This window comes from Empidonax traillii, unplaced genomic scaffold (genome assembly GCF_003031625.1).
Source record: "Empidonax traillii isolate 1590-97213 ecotype Southwest subspecies unplaced genomic scaffold, ASM303162v1 scaffold181:size1721324, whole genome shotgun sequence".
Taxonomy (NCBI): Eukaryota; Metazoa; Chordata; class Aves; order Passeriformes; family Tyrannidae; genus Empidonax; species Empidonax traillii.
In genome coordinates, this window is record NW_020955374.1 from 1,489,777 (window position 1) to 1,512,574 (window position 22,798).

Sequence of the window (22,798 nt, forward strand, 5' to 3'; positions counted from 1 at the left end):
CAACAATAAATATTAACATAAAGCTTAAATAATTTTAAGATTAGTAAACCAACACCAAATACATTAACTGCAATTAACTGCTAACTTATTAGCTCTGACACTGCTCAAATAGCTCTCTGTCCTAGATACACGCAAGGTAGCAGCCATTCTGCCTAGATGATAGGGCAGTAATGCTGGTGTTTAGGAGCCCACCTAAAGTGAGGAAAAATGTGTGCAGTGTGGCAGAACAAACAGACCCACATTTCTGACTCTAGACACCTGCAAACTTCATGTTACTTATCTAAATGTATAAAAATGCTTCCACAAAGACATAGGCCATTAGAATCCAAAGCTTCTGAGAAGCAAATCACTGTAAGACAGTTTTAATAAATATCTGTATTAACTAAAAAAAGAGCAGCATTCTGACACAAGAATATCCTACATAAACTGAGGTGATTCTGGCATGGAGCTGTTTATAGCAAAGCATTAAGTTCAGCTAAAACAGCAGCTGACTTGTTCTCTGGAAATTCTATTCCCTGAAAGGCAGCATTACAATTAAAGAGTGAAGAGTATTTCAGCTGACATAGCATTCCTGCTATAGGCACAGTCAATCAAGAGAAAGGCCAAAGCAACAGTCAGATAAAAGACTAATAAAGCTACGAATGACAATAAAAGTCCACTGAAAGCTTTATTAGACTGGTGAAAACCCAGCTCAGAACATAAAACAGCCCTTAATGCAGAGTAACCCCCAAACCTTTTACCACAGCTTGCAATAGATGTCACACTGTGCTGGTGAGGGCCCTGAAAAGCATAACAGACACCAAAAAATCAAGGCCCAATCAGAACCGCAAATAGAGTGATATGCTGAGTAAGTTGCTTTATTGTAATATTCTGTGATAGAGGTTGGACTCCCCCTGAACTCCCTGGGAACAGCAATTCCTTAGCTACCTTTTCTAATCTGTAGATCTCAAATTACATTGAAAGAAATGAAATGTCCCATTTTTCATTTTCCAGGAAGGGAAGCTGAGGCATAGAGAAATGTTTTAACACTTCATTATAAATTTCTCTTAAGTAACTTAACCCTCAGATTATGGGAAGATGTTGTGTGGCCTAAGCAAATCCATGTACATACACCTTTTTAATGTATTTCTGGACATCCTAGAAGTTTTAAGATTCAAATTCTTATGGTCGGGACATTCACATGTTGGTAGCTTTGTGCCAGCAAAACAGGTATGCTACTTTCTTGTTAATAATAAGTGTATTTTTTTAAAGAAAAACATGATATGAAATTCTAAATTCCTCCTTATAGTTATAACGATCCTCAAAAATATCTTCTGAGAAACTGGCACACAGGAGTGTATCATTCTTCTGCTTAGTAAAGTACAGCTTTAGTAAATATTAAAAAATTCTGCAAGATTAATACTGTACCAAGTTGAATTTTTTTTGTGTTACTAGAAGCAGTCCTGGTAGAATGAACACTGCCATGTTCAACAATATTTGGAGGCAACACAATAAGTGAACATGTGAAAGCTAAACCATAACACAGCAAAGCGTACAGTCTTTCTGCACCAAAAAGGTGAATGTCAGGATGGTGGTGTAACCAGATAATTCAGGGACTCTAGTAAAAGGATAAAAGACAGGGAGATAGGCACTCATGCTAACAGACAAAAGTAACTGGGGCTCCCTGGTTTTGCACTGTTTATATGTTTAAAGCATATGTGCTTAGAGCAGTGAGGCATTTAAGCATCCTTTGAGCACTTCTGTCCAATTAGAGCCAGGAAAAGGGTGCCTTCTTTGCAAGAATAATCGCAGCAAGAACTGCTCCTAGAAGGCATCATATGTGAGATTTCACCAGATTTCTTTCCTACACAATACCTCCTCCAGCACTACCACAACAGGGTGTAGAGCCTGACATAGCCCCCCTTGTGTACCCTTAGTTTCATCTGACCCTTATCTTGGCTGCCAATACAACCTCACATTTTTGCATATTATGAATTAAAGTAATCACCCCACAAAAAAAATCATAATTTTTTCTCAGCATGAGAGAAATATCACAATGAACCCAGGCAAAACATCAGCCTAAATAGGTAATACAGATGTGATCAGCTTAGTGGGAGCTAAGGCTCAGCCCGTCAGGTTGTCTTTGGATCCATACTCGGCAAGAAAAATTGCCAATAGGCAGTGATCCTTGAATCATTTTGGTTTGGTTTTTTGGTTTGTTTTTTTAAGTCCTCTTATATTTGTACAACAGATTCAGTGGTTTCCAGGAGGCTCCTAAGAAGAAGCTTACCTGCTATCAGGTGAACTCTATGTTAGGTCTTGGCCCTTCAGCTTAATATTCCCATCAAGGTGTCAGTTACAGGGACAAAGCTGTCCATTAGTATTGCACAACTATGCTAAAGAACTGAGGTCATAAAGCCCACTGTGCATGGGAGGCGGAGCCCAAATAGTTTGCAATCTAAATAAACAAAATCCTCAAAAAATAACAGAAAGAACACAGAAAGATGAATGGACTTGCAGAGAGTACGCAAAGAGGACGTTGAGCAAGATTAATGCGCATGGCTCTTGACACTCATTTTTTCTTAATTTCAGTTAATTATATTTTACTAATTCTGCAAAAGAAAGATATGAAAAACATTGTTAGAAGTAGTGGAGTTACTATCTTTGGAGATATTCAAAAGCTGTCTGGACATAGTTCTGGGCAACAAGCTAAAGGTGGCCCTGCTTGATAGGGAGTTTGGTCAAATGTCCCATCTAACCTCAACTAGGCTATGCTTCTGAGAACATTAAGAACTCATTTTGTTTTTGAAAATTAGTAGTTTTTGCCCAGGTTTACGCTAGTATTTCCACTATCTGAAATTACATATGTATACATAGTCACATATATAATGTACTTTCTATATATTTAGCAATTGCAATAAAAAAGCTTTTAGCAATTCTCTTAGCAGGCCTCCCCCTTTTTAGATTTAATAATGTTACAAGCAAAGGAAACATCTGACTTTGGAATTATATCAACACAAAGCAGTTACTTTTGGCTTCTAAATATGATAGGATCACATAAAACATCTGCAAGTCATTGGTTGGAGCACAGATTAGAAGGAAAAAGTTCTAGGATATTATGCATATGTACAATTCATTAGGCCTTAAGTCCAATTTAAGCAGCATGCAGTCCGCATACATTGGCTTATAATGAGTTACTTTAATGCACAAACAAGGTGAACACTGTTCAGACTAATACCTGTAGAACTTGCTTCAGTTGGCACCTGCTAAGCACTACACATTCTGAAAACATTCTGAAAACATTATTCCAAATGCTTCAAGAACTTCTGAACACCTTTTAAAGATGCAGGTGTTTTAAAATTATGTATAAATTCTTCAAAAGATCAATTAAATTCCCCAGACTTTATGTAGCTTGTTAGATTTGGGTGCAGGGGTGTTGGAGGGGTGTTAAATAGCAAGAGTCTGGAGATAGTCTGTTTATTTATGACACAATCAATTAGTGCTTATTCTTTTTGCACAAGGAAATATTGTTTCCAGTTCAAACAAGAAAAGAACATTAAGAATATCTTTAAATATTTCTTAACATATTAGAATATGAAATGGGCAGCTAAGGGAAGAATGCCATTACCTTCTCTGGTTTTTATTCATTTTGATCCTCGCTGCTGAAGAAAACCTGAGTCATGAAATACACCAACACAGATGTTTCCATAGGGAAGAGGAAGCATGAAGTCTTAAATGAAAAAAACAGCAACCTATTTAAAAAAAAAAAAAAAAAAAAAAAAAGAGAGAGAGACATACCAGACCTCTTTACACAATTAAGCAGCATTTACAGTCAGATTTTACAAAGCTCAGCTGCTCAGCTCAGTTATGAGTAATCCACACCCAGTATGAGATGCATTGTGCATCATGAAGTATTGTGGAACATTTTCTATCCTGTGCACTCATCACACTCCGTGGAAGGACACAGCCAGAGCGTAACGCACTGTGTCACAGAGCTTTAAAGTAGCTAACCAGAGAAGAGACTTGCTTTCTTTTGTATGTTTTATCTCAAGTATTGGAAACAACTACTGTTCTTTATACATCACTAATGACAACTGCTTTTCTACTCCCACTTATCATGATACATTTGTCAAGCCAAGAGACACAATTTATCTATGCAAATTTATTCTTAAGCATTCAGTTTACCTGAATAACAGTTAAAAATTAAATTTTAAGATAATGTTTATTTTTTCATAAATAAGGATATATAAAGGTTCAAGAATAAGTTACAGCAATATGAGGAGCACTCAGAAGCTGTTGTCATCCAAAGTCTGCAACATGCATACACAAAAACATTTCTGGTGCAAAGGTTTGGATTCAGGGCTCTCTTCATTTGTGTCTTTTAACTGCAACCTCTTCCTTCCTTCTCCTCTACCCCTCCACCACCCCCACTCTGCATTTCTCTCTAAATTTCACTTCCTCTTCTTCCAGTCAAGCTTCCTTTGAGATAGCACTACAAACTGGGATGCTGGCATTCCTTGAGTTTTTTTTCTGCTGACTGCAACTAAGGATGAGTCAGGTCAGAAAGGACTAGTTTGTTTTTCTTTTTCTTTTCTTTTTTTTTTCCACCCCTCATAAGAAAAAGCTCTCATAAAGACTGCTTATTAATTCCTACCCATGAGTTCCACACATGTATATGTGTATGTGCGCATGTCTACATGCATACATTTATATTTATGGAATAGAATAGAATAGAATAGAATAGAATAGAATAGAATAGAATAGAATAGAATAGATGTAGATGTAGATGTAGATGTAGATGTAGATGTAGATGTAGATGTAGATGTAGATGTAGATGTAGATGTAGATGTAGATGTAGATGTAGATGTAGATGTAGATGTCTGTCATGATGCTTGAGGATATCTGACTTCTGTGAAAGCTTCAAAAAGGTCTGGGAGGGGAGGTACAACCCTTGTCACAGCAAGGAGTCACTCTTGGTGACTCCCTGCTGGACAATGACAATCTCTGACTCTGAAGAGCACAAAGGTGTGATTTAACGTATAAGGCCATGAAATTAGCAGATCACAGGTGTACTTTTCTTTTTTTTTTTTTTTGGGGGGGGGGGGCAATGCCTTTTTGTGTATTGTTTGTTTGTTTGTTTTCTTTAGTACTAAAAATTATTTTACAGATAGATCAGCTTTTTTCAACACCAGACCATAAATTCTGGCACAAAATCATAGCAAGAACAAATGGTAAGCAATTGGATCACTCTTTTCAGTATTGTCTTGGTTTAAGGTGTTGTAGAACCATATCCTACATCCATCTCGCATACAGAGTGAAACTGTGCTAAAAGGCAAGGACAGAGAATCCCTTTACATTCGCGGTACTCTGGCCATTCTGCTGTTTGTCTGTCCAACAATTTCCTAATTATTTTTTTTCAAATCATTGGCTGATTTCAACTGGCTAGACTTACCAGGGGTTTAGAACTTTCCAAGTCGTAAAGGTTATACGAGCTTTTGTGAACTGTGCATTGGGAGATTTAAAGAGCTCAGCATGAGAAAATAATTTTAAAAAGCAGTATGAACTCAAGGGTTATCTCTTGTCTCTGACCAGTGTGCACAACTGGGCCATCAACACAAGATGTTCAAAATCAGCTTGGCATTGTTCTCTGTCTTGTGTAGGCAGTAACATTCCAAGGAGATGAGGATACTGTAATAGACTATTTGGGTCATGGAGGAAAAAATGGAAGTTCATGTCGGGAAAGAGAAGTGAGATCACGTGGAAAAAACTGAGACAAGTATGGTCCAAGCACGACTACACAGAACACAAATCCACTTAATTACACCTATAATTTGTGGGAAAAATTGGTAAATTATACTCATTAATTCTAGATGCTGCAAATAACAGTGTTGCATCTGTTACTTTTGTTTAGGAAAGTGAACTTTAAAACAGTTGAAAGAATTTTTATAGCTAGTTTTATTATGACATATCTACTTACATCATTCAATGAATGGACAAAGTCTATAGGACACTAACTGTGGAATTGTAGATTTCTTGGCACAGTCAATGACTTTAAAACCCAATCTACACTATAAAAAGGACAGTAATTAGGAAACCTCAACCAATTGGAAAACCCGGAGAATCGCTTCAAATATCAGAATGAAAACTTTCCTGTGAGTCCTTCAGGTTCTGACATTCATCTAATAGATACGAAATATGCGTTCCTATGCCACACTAACCCAGGGAGCTATTACACACAAGTGTAAGTACGGAAAAGAAAAATAGGCAAGTGCATTTTTAATGGCATCCTAAAAAAGTTAACAAACCTTAAGGTCATCCGTTTTCCGTGTTTACAGAGTTGTTCCTGGCTGATTTTGGAAAGGATAACATATGGATGACTCCCTAAAAGCATGCTGTCCTTTCCATCTCATCTGTTTTGGGGCGGAACAAAGGATGAGCAGCAAGTAAAGGTTGGCTTTTTGCTGAGTGACAGGAACTTGTGATTGGAACTTGAGTGAATAGAGGAATTAAGAAGAATAAAGAGTAAGGAGTCCACTGACAAACCAAGCTTAGGAGGATCCACTCCTAAGATGGTGAGCTGAGGAATGCAGCATGAATAGGAAACAGGTCATAGTAGGAAGTTCAGAGAACAATTTAGCCAAACTGCTTCCAGGAGATAGTGTAGTTATTTCTACGAAACTGTGGTGATTACTACAAAATAACAGAATTATTTTGTATCCTGGGTGAATATCAGCCTTGCATTCCTAGTGTACGTAATAGTCTGAATGGAAAATTTGCCATTACCTTTAACAAGAAATCTTAATGGGCCTCTTCAAAGGTTAACGTAATGTCAGGAAAAAAAAGGCAGGCCAGAAAATGATCGTGTTTCTTTTCAGAGTGTATACCTATCCCTGAGACTTTCAAAGACTCGGACAGGCTAAAGTTTTTTCTCCTATGTTGCCCAAACCATTCATATTGTCTCAGACCCATCACTGTCTATCACTAGTCTGGCAGCAACTTTGAAGACACCTATCTAAAAAGGACATCTTGCAGCAATTAAATGTAGTGGAGCAGAGAGCTCTGATCTAGACAATAAACACCCTTTTCAGCACGGTGCCAGGTCTCCCAGCTGGGAGCAAGCCTAACTAAGGCAGGACTGAAATGATGCTGGCAGTCAGCAAGCTGTCTAAGACTTTAGTCAGGGCTGCCAGCATTTGTTCAGTTGAATTGGTGTCATCAATAGAGAGGGTTTTATTTTTTTTCAAAACTTTCCCATGTGTAAACAAGACTTAAGATGCAGAGCGATATGGGAAACATTAATTTCACACTGTAGTGGCACTATAAGAGAAAATAAAAATGAAAACAATCTAACAGGAATGGTTTCATCTAATTGGACTGTGCAAAAACAATTACAGGAAAATAATTGCCTGATTGTTTAAAAGGATTGCTAATGGGCAGAGTTAAGGTTATCTGAGTGCATTAGCTATGTCCTTCTGAGGCTTAGATTTCTATTAAGATTCGCATTGAGTCTAAATTTCCAGAATTTATTCTTTCTCTTTCTAGAGAAATTGTAGCATTCCTGTAATGCATTTTACTTTAGCTTACTGATACATCCTCTCATCTCTGATTCCATTTTAATGTAGATTTAATTTAGGAATAGAAACAAGAGATTTTTTTTTTCTTTGTACTTGAAAGATTTATATCTGCAGGTTCCATTAAATACACATTTTCACACACGTGTTTTTCACACACATCCTGCTGTGGATCAATGGAGAAATACTGCTATGTTTAACAGTTCAGAGACACCTTAACACCTATTCGTTTTAATAGCCTGGACTTCAAGCCTGGATCTGGAACTCAAGTTTAATCCTGGAAATCTGGAATAATGATTTGTCAAGGTTTCTTACTATAGGATCAGACCACGGGAAAGATCCTGTATTTTAGATTATGTGTGTAACTGTATTTGCTCTAACTTTTGCTCATTTTTGTTTGTTTGTTTTGCTTTGGTGGTTTTTTTTGGGGTTTGGTTTGTTTGCTTCTTTTTTTTAAGGAGGAGGTAGAAGGGAAATCTCACTGCATATTTAATATAACTGATAATAAAAATAAGAAAATATTCCTAGTTTTATTTTGATCCCTCATATTACATATCAATTTCTCAGTTTACTCTGGAAAAATTTTATAGAAAAGTGCATTAGGTAAAAACATTTGCAAGAATAAACTTCATGTAGCGATTTTTAAACAAAAATCACTTCTTTTTCTTATAGATATCTGCTTCTCCAAAATGCAGACTTTCAGACATCACTGCCTTTTAGAGCAGGTAAAAAAAAAAAAAAAAAGGTCTTCCACTTACAATTTATGATCAGCAAGTGGTGTTAAGTTACATCACAGGTGGAAACAACACCAAGCTTTGAGAGCATGGTAACAAAAGAGTGCCCTCTTAAAGGAAAACACATCTTTACATATCAGAAGGCAGCATCAGTTTGGATAGTGTTTGTGTTTCATCCTCTAACTTTTCACAACAGATCTAAGAGGAGTCATCCAATAAATTACTATTATAAAATTAACCTGGATCAAAGTCTTTTTCTCTGCTTCTGTGACTAGCATTATGTTTCTAAGAATAGATTTTAGTTCCAAAACATGATGCATTTCCATGGTTCCAGAACTTTATTTTCTAGACAGGAAAAAGGATAATTACTCTCCATTCAGTTAATTGATTTTAAATTATCCTTGACTATTTTTCAAAGATCTCCAAGAGATGCTTCATGACAAGCTATAAAGTAACAGCAATCAATTTAGCAGTAAATGAAAAAACTTTGCTGTTCAATTAACATACAGAGCCACTTAAATGGCATAACAACATAAAAACATCAAATCTGTTTATCTCTTTTCAAATCCTAATTTACTTCCAATTTCATAATCATTTATTTAGATCTCTAATTTGCAGTCCAGATTTGTACTGATTAATATGACTGTGAATATATACAGACTACATTTATGTAACACATATACACATATACACAGGCACAGTAACAAATATTTATTGGCAGTGCATTACTTCAAAATATTATATGTATGAATGCATCTGATATCTATACTATGACAAGTAAGCTTGATGGTTAAATCAAGCATACGCAGCTGAAAAGAAAAAAAGCTGGTTTGGCTTGAATCTTTAGACCCAGGACACACCTGAAGGATTGTCTGAAACTGTAGTGGCAAGTTTGGAGGGTTTTTTTTTAAATTTTATTTAACTTATTTAGGTTTACAGAAGGTATGTCTCATTCAACAAGTGACCAGCCTGTGCCCTTATAGTTCTGAAAGTAACAGTCTCATCAGCATAATAGTTATACATCTCATCCTTTCAATTAAATTTTATTCCTCCAAATTTCCAGGTATCAAATAAAGTCCCAAAATGCAGTAGTAATCATCATACACTAGCAGCACAGTTTCTCAAATATTTGGGGGAACAGATTAAAAAGGCTTTGGAGTATGTCCAGAAAATCAGTACACTTGGTAGTGGTATATCAAGAAAGGTGAAGTAAATTGAATGGACAAAAAGTGTCCTCCAAAAGAAAAGGACCTCAATTCAAGTATTACTGTTGGTTTCAAATGCATCAATATATACAAGAGAAGTCAGCCGTGCTTTCTATATTTTTATCTTAAGCAAACAAACAAACAAACAAACAAAAACTTATAACATTGTTTGTGTTCTGCATGAAAGACCTTTTATATTCTGCATATGCAAGGATAGTGACAGTCTTCTGGTATGGGATTTTACAATTTGAGCAATTATTGTGGTTTGTCAAAGAATTTAGGACACATGGAACATCCCCAGAAGTCTTACTACTTCCTCTTTTCACCTGTGTCCTATGCATTATATTAGGGCAGGCTAAACATGGACATGAACTGAGTATGGGACTTGTTCTTAATGGCCTTTCTTGAATAAAGTTCCATTTCTAACATACAATAAGGCTTCTTTACAGCACATTGGCCATGCTATAAATGAAAGTCCCAGTTACAGAAACAGCTCAACACATCCAAAAATACCCTAAAAGGGGTTTTGCTCTGAAGCATACATATGAAATATGAAAAAGTTCCTGACAAAACGTCCAGTTTGTTCTGTTATTTGTTTGTTCAAAATTAACCTTGTCTCCTTGGATACAGTTACAGTTTGTAAAACATTTTAACTGAAGTTTGACTGTGGGCATGCATTCTGTTATTCATGCAACCTAAAGGTAAGCAAGAAAAGCAAGAAAAGTTCACTGTAAGTTATTACGGATAGATTCTAAATACTGACATTGTAAGAATCAAAGAAGACCTAAAAGTAATTAAATTAGCATTCAAGTTACATGAACTTGGATTCGTGGAGTTCAGACATCAGAAAGAAGTGACATAGTTAATATGTCAGAGTCACAGTCTGATTACGTAAAGAATTTCAATAGAAATGTTAAAATTAGTATGAATGGATGATGACCAAAAAACACAGCTGTGGAAGCACCAGGAAAATAAAGACAGGAAAGGGCTATATGATGAGCAGGCACAGATGCATGAGCATTAGCAGATCATATTTAAGTTGGACTTCACAGGGCATCCAGGTGGGAACACAAAGGACAGTGAGTAAATCCTGATGCTCACAGAGGTGGGACAGGGTGAAGAGAGTTATTGTGGTCATTTTCTAAAGGGACAAAACCCCCCCTCCCAGGAAAGTATATGGTTATTAACATAAGAAAAATCCAAGAACATCAAGAGGAGAACCCAAAAATGGTGTCTCTTGTCTCTCATCTTCTCCTAGACAGATGATCTGGATACCAACAACTTGATGTTTGTGAACATGTGAGTAGGATAGCATGACCTGGGAGGAGCACAATGTTTTCTAAGTTTCATTTCATTTTAAAATTAAATCCTCCCACACTTCTACATAGTTTCTCATTGAGATTTCCTTAATTCTAACCGCAATGTTGCAACATTTTCTCTTACGATTACATTTCCTTAGTTTAATTGCAGTTTTTGTTTTCGATCTAACTCTGTCAACTTCATATATATCCCAGCAAACTACAACAGAATAGTTCTCCTGTGGATCAGAACTGATTCATGGACACATTTAAAATAAATTAGTGCATTTTTTCTAATAAGAGCCACCTAAAATATTAATAGATCTAGAGTTTTTTTTAAAAAAAAACCCTTTTGTTAGTCATCCATAATGGAATACAGCGTCTTTCACTTTCTCTAATAGAAAATTTTTTTTTGTATAGAAATGTTTTCTCTGGTAAGAGCAGGAAACTATTTTCAACAGCAGCAGAGCTACCTGAATGTAAATTAGAGCTTGAATCAATGGTGTATGTGTTTATTTTCAGAGTGCAGATGTTTTTGTTGTAGACTGTCTAAGTAAAATTAAAAGTTACGTTTTGGTTTGTTTTTTTGGGTTTTTTTAAATGCTTGTCACCTATCAGTATACTTGCCCACACTTGCAGTACAGTGACAATCTGGAAAGCAGTCTTTTCACTCCCCCAGAGTATATCCCTACCGGTAAATGTATTAGCCAATGCACATATTGTTTATTGTTCTCATCCCGTAAATGATGTCTGAGAAGATTTTGAGAGATCACATGGAAACTTTGAGATTTGTCTCAAAATATTTGCCACCTAGATGCATTTAAATCTCACAAAACTGTTACTCTATGCATAACTCTGCAGTCACATAAGGAAAAGAGATTACAAGTTAGACCTTATTTTCTCAACATTGCCAGCTGGATCTTTTCTACCAAATCATCTCTGATGGCCAAGATTAGTCAGTTGTCGCATCATATCTGTTGAAACGTAGTTTCATACAAAAGCTCTGCATTTGCTATCTCTTTTTGTATGAAATGTTCTGAAATATGAAACCATACATGTTGGTTTGGCCTCATTATAATCAGTTTTACTTATAAGACGTATTTGTTTTGAAGAAAAACACTACTACAGTGTGATCTGAGTTCCCAGCCTGTCCTGAAGACTAACTAATTCTGAAAACAAATGCTATGAGTAGGACTGCAGTGTCGAGGAGACAAGCCTCTAAACAACTCTCTCATGCTTGTAAAATGTTTCTCCACCTCCTGCCTTCTTTAGTTGAAATTGAAAGTATTTCTTTTCAAAATGAAGGAAAAATATCTACTTATGGTCAGCATTCATTCTCCTAATAAACTACTCAAATAATGAATAATGCAATATTAATATCTAATTATTCATTTTTTTGATTATTGCAAATAGGCTTTTCTCAATATCCATGCATAGACACTACAGAAAAATTTAAAATAAACTTTGCATGTAATATATGAAGAAAGAAATATTATCCAAGAGGTAGTAAAATAGTCTTTTTTCCTTTTTTTGTGATGAAAGGATGAGGAAAAAGAAAAATATGAAAATTATCCTAAGATCATTGGCTGCCTTCCCAAATCAGATGCTAAAATCTTCTATGCAAAGATATTTCCTCTGTGCAAGTAAATAATAAAACAGAAATTCACTAACACACTATTAAAATAATGAGTTCTACAAAAAAGTCATGATTATTTAAAAATATGAAGAGATGCCAGGCAGGGCCATTAAAATTGTTCATAAGCAATTCACTACTGAATAAAACTCCAACAGATTTGATTTGTCCCTTTTAATTCGCTCCCAAAGTTATTCTCAAACATTTTGTTCTCAAACTCGTGTTTCGATACCGTGCTCTCCAGTTGATAAGGCAGAAAGCTCACTACATAAATAACACAAAAATAAACCACATCAACCTGTATTAGAAGGACAGACTGAACTGTGGCACTGAGGTACAATGCCTCTGTATATCATTTAAGGCCCTTCTGCGCAATGTTCTCTATTATTTCAACCTTTTGACAAACAAATAGCTAAATTGCCTCAGGAATAGCTTGGCTTGATGTTCTTTCTGCGCTTACCTCTCCATAGGTAGTCAAAAGATTTTATGATCTGAAGTTAGTGTTCCTTCTGGGACAGTCTATGGGCGGGGGTGAAAAAATTGTATCCTCCCTGTTGCCTCTCTGATGCTTCAGTGACTAGGCAATTCATAATCTGGAAGCAGGAAAAGCTAGAATTCTATTTGACTGAAATAGAAAAGAGAGACTTTTCGTATTATGAATTGCATTCAATTAACAGTTTATTGAACTTTTAGAGAGTGGCTAAAGTGCTCAGAAAGAGCCTTCCTTTTGCAGGAGATCGGTCTCACAGATGTCTAAGCTTAAAGCTCTGTCCAGAGAAGACAATCATAAAATTTTAGTAAAATGTGGAAAACCTTGCATAGCTCCTTTTTTTTTTTTTTTTTTTTTTTTTTTTTTTTTTTTTTTTTTTTTTTTTTTTTTTTTTTTTTTTTTTTTTTTTTTTAATCATCCCATCCACAGTCCTGATTACCATTTGGGACATATCTCTCTAAAAAGGTTAATTGCAGCTGAAAGAAGAACACTGAAAATGCATTACACTGGTCAGTACAACTCTTTCTTATATGGGAAAAATTAAATTTACTCTCCTTGTTTGGTCCACAAGAACCAGGGGTGAGGGGAAGTATGGTTTCTGTCTATGAATACCCAATGGCAGTAAACATCAAATACAGCTGAAGAGTGGTATTAAAAAAAAAAAAATAACACAAGCTGACATTAATATATATAGATTAGAAAGAAGTTTCCAAAACACGAGGGCAATCAGCCCTCTTGTTTGCATAGTGGTATCATATATGCCTTTGAGAAGGGAACTTTGTGAGTTTCTGAAGACCTGATGCCCCTAATGGCACTTGACCACACTGAAGGGGCTTTTCTTGGTCCTTTGTCCCCGGGAGTGGATTTCACAGAAACACGTGCACTGAACAGAGGGAGGCATAGTCCAGTGTTTAGAAAATGCTGAGGAATGATAAGCACTTATCCCAGGAAGTACCAGAAGCCAGTTTTCAGGAATAAAGGTAAATATACAGAAAACATTTATAAAACATTTATAAAATAATATCACTGAAAACAGGAGGTTTATGTCAACTGCTCTCCTTGAGAAAGCAAGAGTTTCAGCTCTTCTGTCATTTGGAAAAGCACTTCAGTATATCTTAACTGTTCATTAACTCTTCATTGTATTCCAAGTGTTGTCCAAAGTGTCATCATTTACCTAATGTCTGAATTCATCCTCCTTTCTGCTAGCTGTTGCTGAGGAAAGAGTTCACTAACATGTCTCCGTGGCAATGTAGGACAAATATGAAAATACTGTGACCTTCTTTCCCCCACAGATAACAGATCTGATCAGGGATACAACTGTCCAATTAAATTCCTTTGCTCTAAGCAACACCTTTCTGCCTTTGCTAATGAAGTATACTGGATGGGAAAAGATGGCTTCTACTATCACTGTTTCTTCATCTTTATGCTGAACAACATAATCTGTTTTGCTTTCCTATCAGAAAATGCAAAATTTTTAAATTTTGAGACTGAAGAAAATTATGGAGTAACATATTCTTTCATACTAGTTAGTGCAAAAGGAAGAGTGGCTTCTTCTTGTTATAGAAAAATAAAAAAATTATATTAGGCGTTACGAGCAAATCAAAATGTATCAACATCATAATAATATGTTCTTTAAAACACCATTTAGAATGTACTATCTTTTTATTCAGTATTTCAAAATAAGATCTAATAAATATATTGACTGCAGCAGGATTTTTCTGTACCTTGGAGCCCCCTAAAATGAGGCATACGACTTTTTATTTACTTTCAGCTCAAAGCTAAAGTCAAAAAGTTATTTTAATGAAGAAAACAAAGAGGTTTTGTTCCTATGTTTTCATAATGAGTGATTTAATCTTTGCCTGTTTGAAAGCATTAAAATAATGTTACTTCTATTTCTGGCACAAACTGCTTGTGCATTTGAGTTCCTAAATACTCATGGCCCTTCTGAAATTCATTTGATTTAATATTCATGAAAAAATTCACTTATCTCTAATTTTTACAAGTAAGAGATACAGTCAAGAACAAACTCTCCATCAAACACATCATCTTTTCTTACTGCCCCAAAATGGGTTGTAATCTCCTTGGAAACAGTTGATATTCAGATTTATTTGATGAATAGGTCTTGCTCAGGAATTCAATTTGCTAACTTATAACCTTACTCTTGATGGGGACTACGTAATCAAAGTTGCTCATTTTGCAGCCACTACAGCATGAGCTTTTTCACAGCTTGGCTAGAGTAGAAAGCTTTTTATAATAAGGATCTGGTAGACAGCAGTGTACCGGATATTAGACTTGTCCCAGAGGGTCCATTCTCCTATAGCTCTGCATGCATAATGGCGGAAGAAGGATATAGCCCCTTGATCTTTAGCACAGAAAAAAATGAGAAATCAATTATGTCTGACTTTCTGGCAATGTTCTGCTATTAATTACATTTAATGGTTACAAAACTCACATGTAGGCATCCTTATGAAGAAATAAAGAAGCCAAGGGCCAAGGAGGCAACACATGACTAAACAGGGCACCAGCTTTTGAATTAATATGTGTAAAGCTGCCAAAGCTGTCTTGCGTACACAAAAAGTTCAGCTCAACCCCACCCAGCATCTGAGGAAAGCTTCTCCTGTTATGATTTTTCTTTTCTTATTGAGAGTGTGCACAACTAGGGAGCAATCTGAGAAGGGGCTTAGAAAGTAGCTTTGATTAATTTGCCCACCACTTTCAGTATCTACTCTTTAAAGCATGGAATATTGGCTTTAATAGTATTTCATTTCTAGAAATACTGATTCTTTTTTTAATGCCATATTTTAGACTAGATGCATAAGAAGTACATCTGTTTTTTGGGGTTTTTTGTGGGGTTTTTTGGTTCTTTCTCAGATAAATTGATAAATTGAGGTCTCAAACTGTGTTTAGCTTTTTAGTACAAAGCATTCAACTACTTTAGCTTATAAATAGCCATGGTCTTCCTGAAAACCATTTATTTTAGTATTCATGGGAAATTATGCATACATGCAATAGCATTCAAATTATTTATTCCAAATTTTTTATGTCTCTAATTGTTACTCTGTATTGTGAGTGTATCAGTGAGTAAGGCTAAACAAATAATTTTCAGGTAATCATTTATGTGCTGAAATATGTGATGTTAAACACTCAGACAGTAACTGTGAAGTCTAATATGCTTAAACGGGGGGGGGGGAGGGAGGGGTGAGAATGGAAAACATCAACAATATATTTTCCTACTTCCAAACATTTTGATTTTTCAGAACAATTTTACAAGGGGACATAGCTTCAGCAGAAGGAGGAGGCTGATTGAAATTTTAATTTCTTTTGTTTGCCTTAGAAATCTCTTTAAACATAGTATTCCTTGTTAAGCTGCACTTTTTAACCGGCAAAAATCCTCAAAATATTTACTTTTGCTAGGAAATCAGAAAAAAAAATGCATAGTAAATTTGTCCAGCACTTCTCCCTTTTTTACTATCTTTAAGTGAACAGCAACTAAACAGACACAGAAGCCTACTCCATTCTTTGATCACTAAGTGTGATTTAATTTTATGATTGAGGATTGGATAAGGATATTGATATAGGAGCTGCTGGCTTTTAATCCAAAAACTATTCTAAAGCTCTTTTCCCAACATCAGCTCTGACTGAACTTATGAAGGACACTTTTAGTGCAGTGTTTAATGAAGTAGAGCACCTGTGCTAATCTTATCACCAAATTTCATTGATCTTAGAACTGTTTTAATTACAGGGATTTAGACCTGGGGGGGACCTCCTGGCTCATTGAGAATAGTCTCCTGGCATCACAAGCAACCACCTGATATAACATCCTTGCTAAACTGACCATAGTCTTCTCACTTCATCTGTTTCACACACAATATCACAGGATTACAGAGGGAGTTATATCAGAAGTGTCTATTGGGCCAGGCTTATATCATATGTCTGAATAATGCAAAATTCCTTTCTGTAATTTAAAGGACAGGATTTCCTTTTAGTGAATCCCTAGGGATACTGATTCCCCACAAACCAGCACCTACCTAACCAGTATATATCATATAAACAACCTATTTCAAACAGAATAGAAAAGGAGTAATTCTCATAAAACCATAGGGAAAAAAAAAATCTTCTCCATTTTCTGTTTCTTTTTCTCGGGATTTTGGATTTTTGCCTTGCAATGCTTGTGGGTTCTCTCACACTGGATGTTCTCTTTCTTGATGGTTACCTCTTACACTATCTTCAGATGCTGATGGAGAACCAGAAGAGCATTACTGAACTATGCATTCTGATGGGAAGAAACTACAGCATTTCCCTGCCACTGCAGTGCTCCTGGCTAAATGGTGTGGTTGCTGCATTCCAGATGCATTTAACCTAGGCCATTCTTCATTTAAACCTTGAGATGCTATAGACAGTCCATTCTAACCACAGCTGGACTGTGAAATCCACTGTTACAACCACACACCGGACCTGGCAGACAAACATCATTTGGCTTGAAGAAGTAGCCAGGGCACCCACAGCATTTGTGTCATCTTGCATGGCACACCTTGAAAACATTCCCTTCACACCTGGAAAGTTAAAAATCTGAAAATTAAGCTGGTCAGCCCTGGTTTTGCCTGAACAAGTTGTTCTCTAGGAATAGGCACAAAGCACAAGGACAGAAGAAGAAATCCAGAGACCTTCTTGCTGGAACATTTTAGTGCCGTCCAAAATATAAACCCTTGCTTAGCCCACTTTTAGAATAAAATGAAATACTGCTAACAATAAAATGAGCACACTTTCATTCCTGAATAAAATATTTCATCTATTATTATTATTATTGTATTTATTTCAAATGGGCTGCTGAATGTTCTATGTGTTTGAAAATAAAAAGGAACAAGGTCCCCATTTGGACCTCATTCCACAGCTTCTTGAGTGAAGACAGAACACCAGCTTTGCATTTTGACATTACTTTGGCACTCAGAGCATGAAGGCAGTCTGTCAGAAAGTTTCTTAGTTTTGGGTAGAATATACAAAAACTCCTCTTTCTTTTGATTTCACTAATCTGCACCTTCAATAAGTCTCTTTAAAAGTATTGTTTCTTGAAAATCATGAGGAAATTTATACAATTTGAAATACCACAAAAAATGTCATTAACAAAATAAGGATAGCATGATGTTGGGGTACATATTACAGAAAGAAGCAAATTCTGAAATTAAAATTAGACTTGAGGGCAGTGAGGAATGAGAGAATTTCTGGTTTAAAAGGCTACTTGCCTTTACCCCTAGAAAAATATAACCTGTACTGATCTTAAATGACATTTTTTTGATAACCAAGCCTCGATTATACACAGGAAAATATGGTATTTTTTTATTATTATTATTATTATTATTATTATTATTTTTAATTTGAACACTCAGTCTGACAATCCCAAGAAACAGCTAAAATTCTCTGCATGTAAATTTCTACCCTCAGCTAAATACCTAGGGATGTTCAGGGAAGAATTAATTGGAAGCAACCAAAAAAAAAAGAAAGAAAAAAGAAAAGAGTTTCAGTGCCCCAGTGAATAATTTATAGCTGTTTCCTTTTCAACAAAGGGAATGTTGAATGTTTTTGACAATAGCAGGTACATAATTGTTTTATGCTGGGGGCATTTATTGTAACTCATTCATTATATCATCTTGCTAGTTTTCATGGCATGCATTTATTTGTTCTCTTAGTGGAACAATTTGAATGACAACTAGGAGAAATAGTGGGGGACTGAGAGTGAGAAATAGCATGTTAAAAGACTTAAACCAGTTTGATAGACAGCTTGAAAATACCATCAACACCATCAGCACAGGGAGAGTGGAAGGCCTATAGCCAGTGATGACCATCTTTTTTTTAAAAATATCTCTTTTTTTTTCCCAGAACTGTCTTTTTTCATTCATTTCAGTTGATTTGGGTCAGAAAGGAGACTATTATACAATGAAAAGCTTAAGACTATGAAAGAGGAAAAAAAGACAACACAGAACCACATGTGAGAAAATCTTAAGGGAAAGTCAAATGCATGAGCTTCCTTCAAAGAAACAGCTACCCCTAGAAGTTTGACACAGACAGTGAGACCATATATCTGACAGAATTCTGAGGGTTTTGTAATCCTTGTCATTGGGAAAACATTTTAATTACATTGAGTAGTTTCCCCTCTATTTTTTTAAATTGTAAAAAGTCAGAGTTCTCTGCATTCTTTCCTCTCTGATCTTCCTGTCAGAACAAGTAAATGTAAGGGATGGTGGAAAGACAGTGAATATGCATTAAAACACATCAGAGCCTTCCTCTGATGGTCAAGTTCTGCCAATAGGTCAATTTTTAGAGGTATAAGCTAGTGTTATTTCTGTGACCTTGAAGATGCTACCATAATTTTCAGTATCTGATCCGTAAAGTTTACTGAAGTCTTTGTAAATTTTTTAAATATTACTACCAATATTTCACATTAACTTGTACATCTAATTTTGCTCACATTTGCACAGACATAGGCATAGATATAAGAATGAAGATATCATGTGTTACTAACCTTACTACAGTCAAATATTCTTCCTTAATTTCTTAATGGGCCTTTTAAGATTTGACCATTGCAAAACTCTAGCATGAGTTCCTAAAAAACAAATATCAGCACAGGTAACTGTTTAACATGCCAGGTATGCTGCTCTTCTACCTGTGCTTCATTAATAATTTTCTCTCGTTTTTGTATCCTTCTCCAGTCCTTTTTTTCAAAAGGGACTTTCATGTCTTGTACAAGTCAACTCATTAGTTCAGTAGGGTTTTTGAATTATTATATTTGACATCATATTTCCTATTTAGTTAATAGTCAGAATTATTCACAAATTTGAACATACATCAGGTGAGATTTCAATTATCTTCCATTTCCTTGAATCACACGGTCCCTGTGCTTTGCCCTCTGAGGAGTTTGCAGAAGATTGCTGCAACTTTCAATTTGATTCCAGAAAGTTCTCCATATAATGTTTAGTTTAGTTTTGATAACTTACATGTTGTAAATAAAACAGAAAGATTAGACATTGAGAAGCTATATAAAGCATGCAAAAATAGAGAAGCATGTCTGTTGCAAGGGAATATACACAGTGTATAAACTCACTTCTTCTAGAGCCATTTCCCCATTTGAAAGACAGTGGATGTCTCTGAAATACTGTCAAAGTCAGTGAGATTTTTGACATACCAGAGTTCGAATCAGTAAATCAGCAAAGAATATTTTTCTATGTACAGGTATACTTCTCATTTTATCTCCAAAATATTTCTATGTGGCATCCTCAAAACAAAAACAAAAACAAAACCAAAAAAAAAAAAAAAAAAAAAAAAAAAAAAAAAAAAAAAAAAAACACAAACAAATCAGTACGGCTCTCTGTGGGTCACCCGTTTTAGTGAGCATGACTGCAGTACTAAACAGCTAAGGGCTCTGAATGCATCCCATGTTAAGAATCATGACCATTTGTATTATAGGAGAGTATCATAAATAATTCTCCCTTCGTGTTCACTGCTGAGCTCTTTCTGCCAACAGCATCTTGGGGCGATATGAGCCTAATCCAAAACCCACTGAAGTCACAACCACACCAAGGACTTCAATGGGATTTGTACAGTTGAGGCTAGATCATGGCAATTATTGTTTATTAAAGGGTCTTTTTGACTAATAGGAAACTCTCCCTGAATTAAAGGGCATTGTTATGTGAGGAATAGCAGGAAAAAAGTAATAATAGGGAAAAAATCACAGAATCACAGAAGAATTATTAGAGTTGGAGGGGACCTCTGGAGATCCCCTAGTCCAACCACCCCTGCCAAGGCAGGCTCACCTAAAACAGGTTACACAGGAATGTGCCCAGGTGGGTTTTGAATGTCTGCAAAGAGAGAGACTCCATGATCTCCCTGGGCAGTCTGTTCCAGTGCTCTGCCACCCTCAATGTAAAGAAGTTCTTCCTCATGTTAAGGTGAAATTTCATGTGTTTCAGTTTATGGACACTATTCTTTGTTCTGTTACTGGGCGCCACTGAAAAGAGTCTGACACCATGAGATATTTATTTTATTTGTATTGATGAGATCCCTTCTCAGTCTTCTCTTCTCTAGACTACATAGGCCCAGATACCACAGTTTCTACCCATAAGAGAGAGGCTCCAGACCCCTCATCACCTCTGTGGCCTTTTGCCGGAACCTCTCCAGTAGCTCCCTGTCTTTCTTAACTGTGGAGACCTGAACTGAACACGATGCTCCAGACACTCCCTCACTGGGGCCAAGTAGAGGAGGAGGATCACCTCCTTCAACCTGCTGGCCACACTCTTCCTGAGGGACTCCAGGATACTGTGGGCCCTCCTGGCCACAAGGGCACTCATAATCAGCTTGCCATACACCAAGACTCCCAGGTCCTTCTCCACAGAGCTGCTCTCTAGTAGGTAGCCTGAGTCATCAAGACTGTATGAGTGAGAGCCTGGGACATGCCAAGATGCTAACAGAGGTCAAGCTCTTGCCCTTCTTGAAATCTGTGGACTGTGATGAAATTGTCACTTTCCTTGTGTCTGAATAATGACAACGTGAATGATAAACTTAATCTGAGGAGCAAGATGGGACTATGCTTTTCTGCTTATTTAGATATATCACTGAATCATAGAATGGTTTGGGTTGGAAGGGACCTTAAAGATGATCTAATTTCAACTCCTGTCCCATTGGCAGGGACACTGCCCAATATATAGAAGTCTAGAATCTTAACAGAAAATCCTTGTTCCCTTAAAATTAATTGGAGTCTTGCCACTGACTTCAGTGTAGCCAGAATTTCACTGACTACCCAAATAAATAGAGTTAAGGGAGATGTGGCTGTCAGTGACCAATGCAAGACTTTACAGTCAGCAATAAAATACAAATCAACTAACTCAGAGCACTATCCTGAAACCACAAACTTTTTCCCCCAAACCCAAATATACAGGAAGTTTTGATAACAGAAGAGCAGTAAGAAGTACAAAAAAGGAAATGGTGAGAAAATAAATATATTTAGTTTGCTATTGTCAGAGAAGTAACATTTAGAATTGCAATATTTGTAATTTTTTAATCTCTCTTACATATTACTTTGATTGTATTTAATTTTCTTGGACTAGAGTTGTGGTGTTTGGGGATTATTTTGGGTTTGGATGGGTTTTTTCGGTTCCTTTTCTTTTATAAAACAACTGGGAAAGGATAGAACAGTTTTGAAGATCAACATACTTTTAAAATGGCTAAAATGCTTTATTATCAAAAACAATTTTTTTATCAAATCAACAAAAGATATTAAATGCTTACTGTTTAAGATGTTAATTTTTTTTGCTGAAACTAAGTTTTCTGCTTCTACTGAAGTTTTTTTCTAGCTAGTTGAATTGTAGGAAAGCTGAGCATTTTGGTGAAAGTACCTGAAGGAAAAAAAGTCACCTTGAATTTAGGTTTTTCAGCTCAGGAGGAAATATAGTAAATGAAGATAGAGGATAAAAATGGACATGTTTTTACAAAGGAAATTATAGAGAGTGCTACCACCTTCCTGTAATAAATGCATTATATATGAAAATACATGCACACGTACACATGTGCATATATGCATATAAATTTTTAAAAACAGAATGCATTTTTGGAAGGGGAAATTAAAGCATTCTTTTGTTTAAAGACTGTATGATTTTCATATTGTAAAGGCTACAGTTAGTACACTGAAATTTAGTTAGACGCCTAGCATGCCTGCTTATGGATCTAATGCAATATTTTTTTGATTCCCGCTTAAACCATCTGTTTATTTTATTCGAACATATCATGCCATAATTCCATGTAATTATGGCCATCCAGTCTTCCAAGACAAACAGCTGACACCTGGAGACATGTAAGGAATAACTCATAAGTTAGGGTTAGCTGCCCAACTCCCATTACATT

General features: G+C 35.9%; 1 long non-coding RNA gene across 1 annotated transcript; it reads right to left on the reverse strand.

The window, feature by feature from the left end:
• Positions 1-2,560: 2,560 nt before the first annotated feature.
• On the reverse strand, positions 2,561-5,468 carry LOC114058648. The gene is made up of 3 exons (XR_003571512.1): positions 5,432-5,468; positions 3,608-3,709; positions 2,561-2,591 (listed from the first exon to the last, which is right to left on the reverse strand). It is a non-coding gene; the product is annotated as an uncharacterized LOC114058648 (long non-coding RNA).
• Between the last annotated feature and the right edge of the window lie 17,330 nt (positions 5,469-22,798).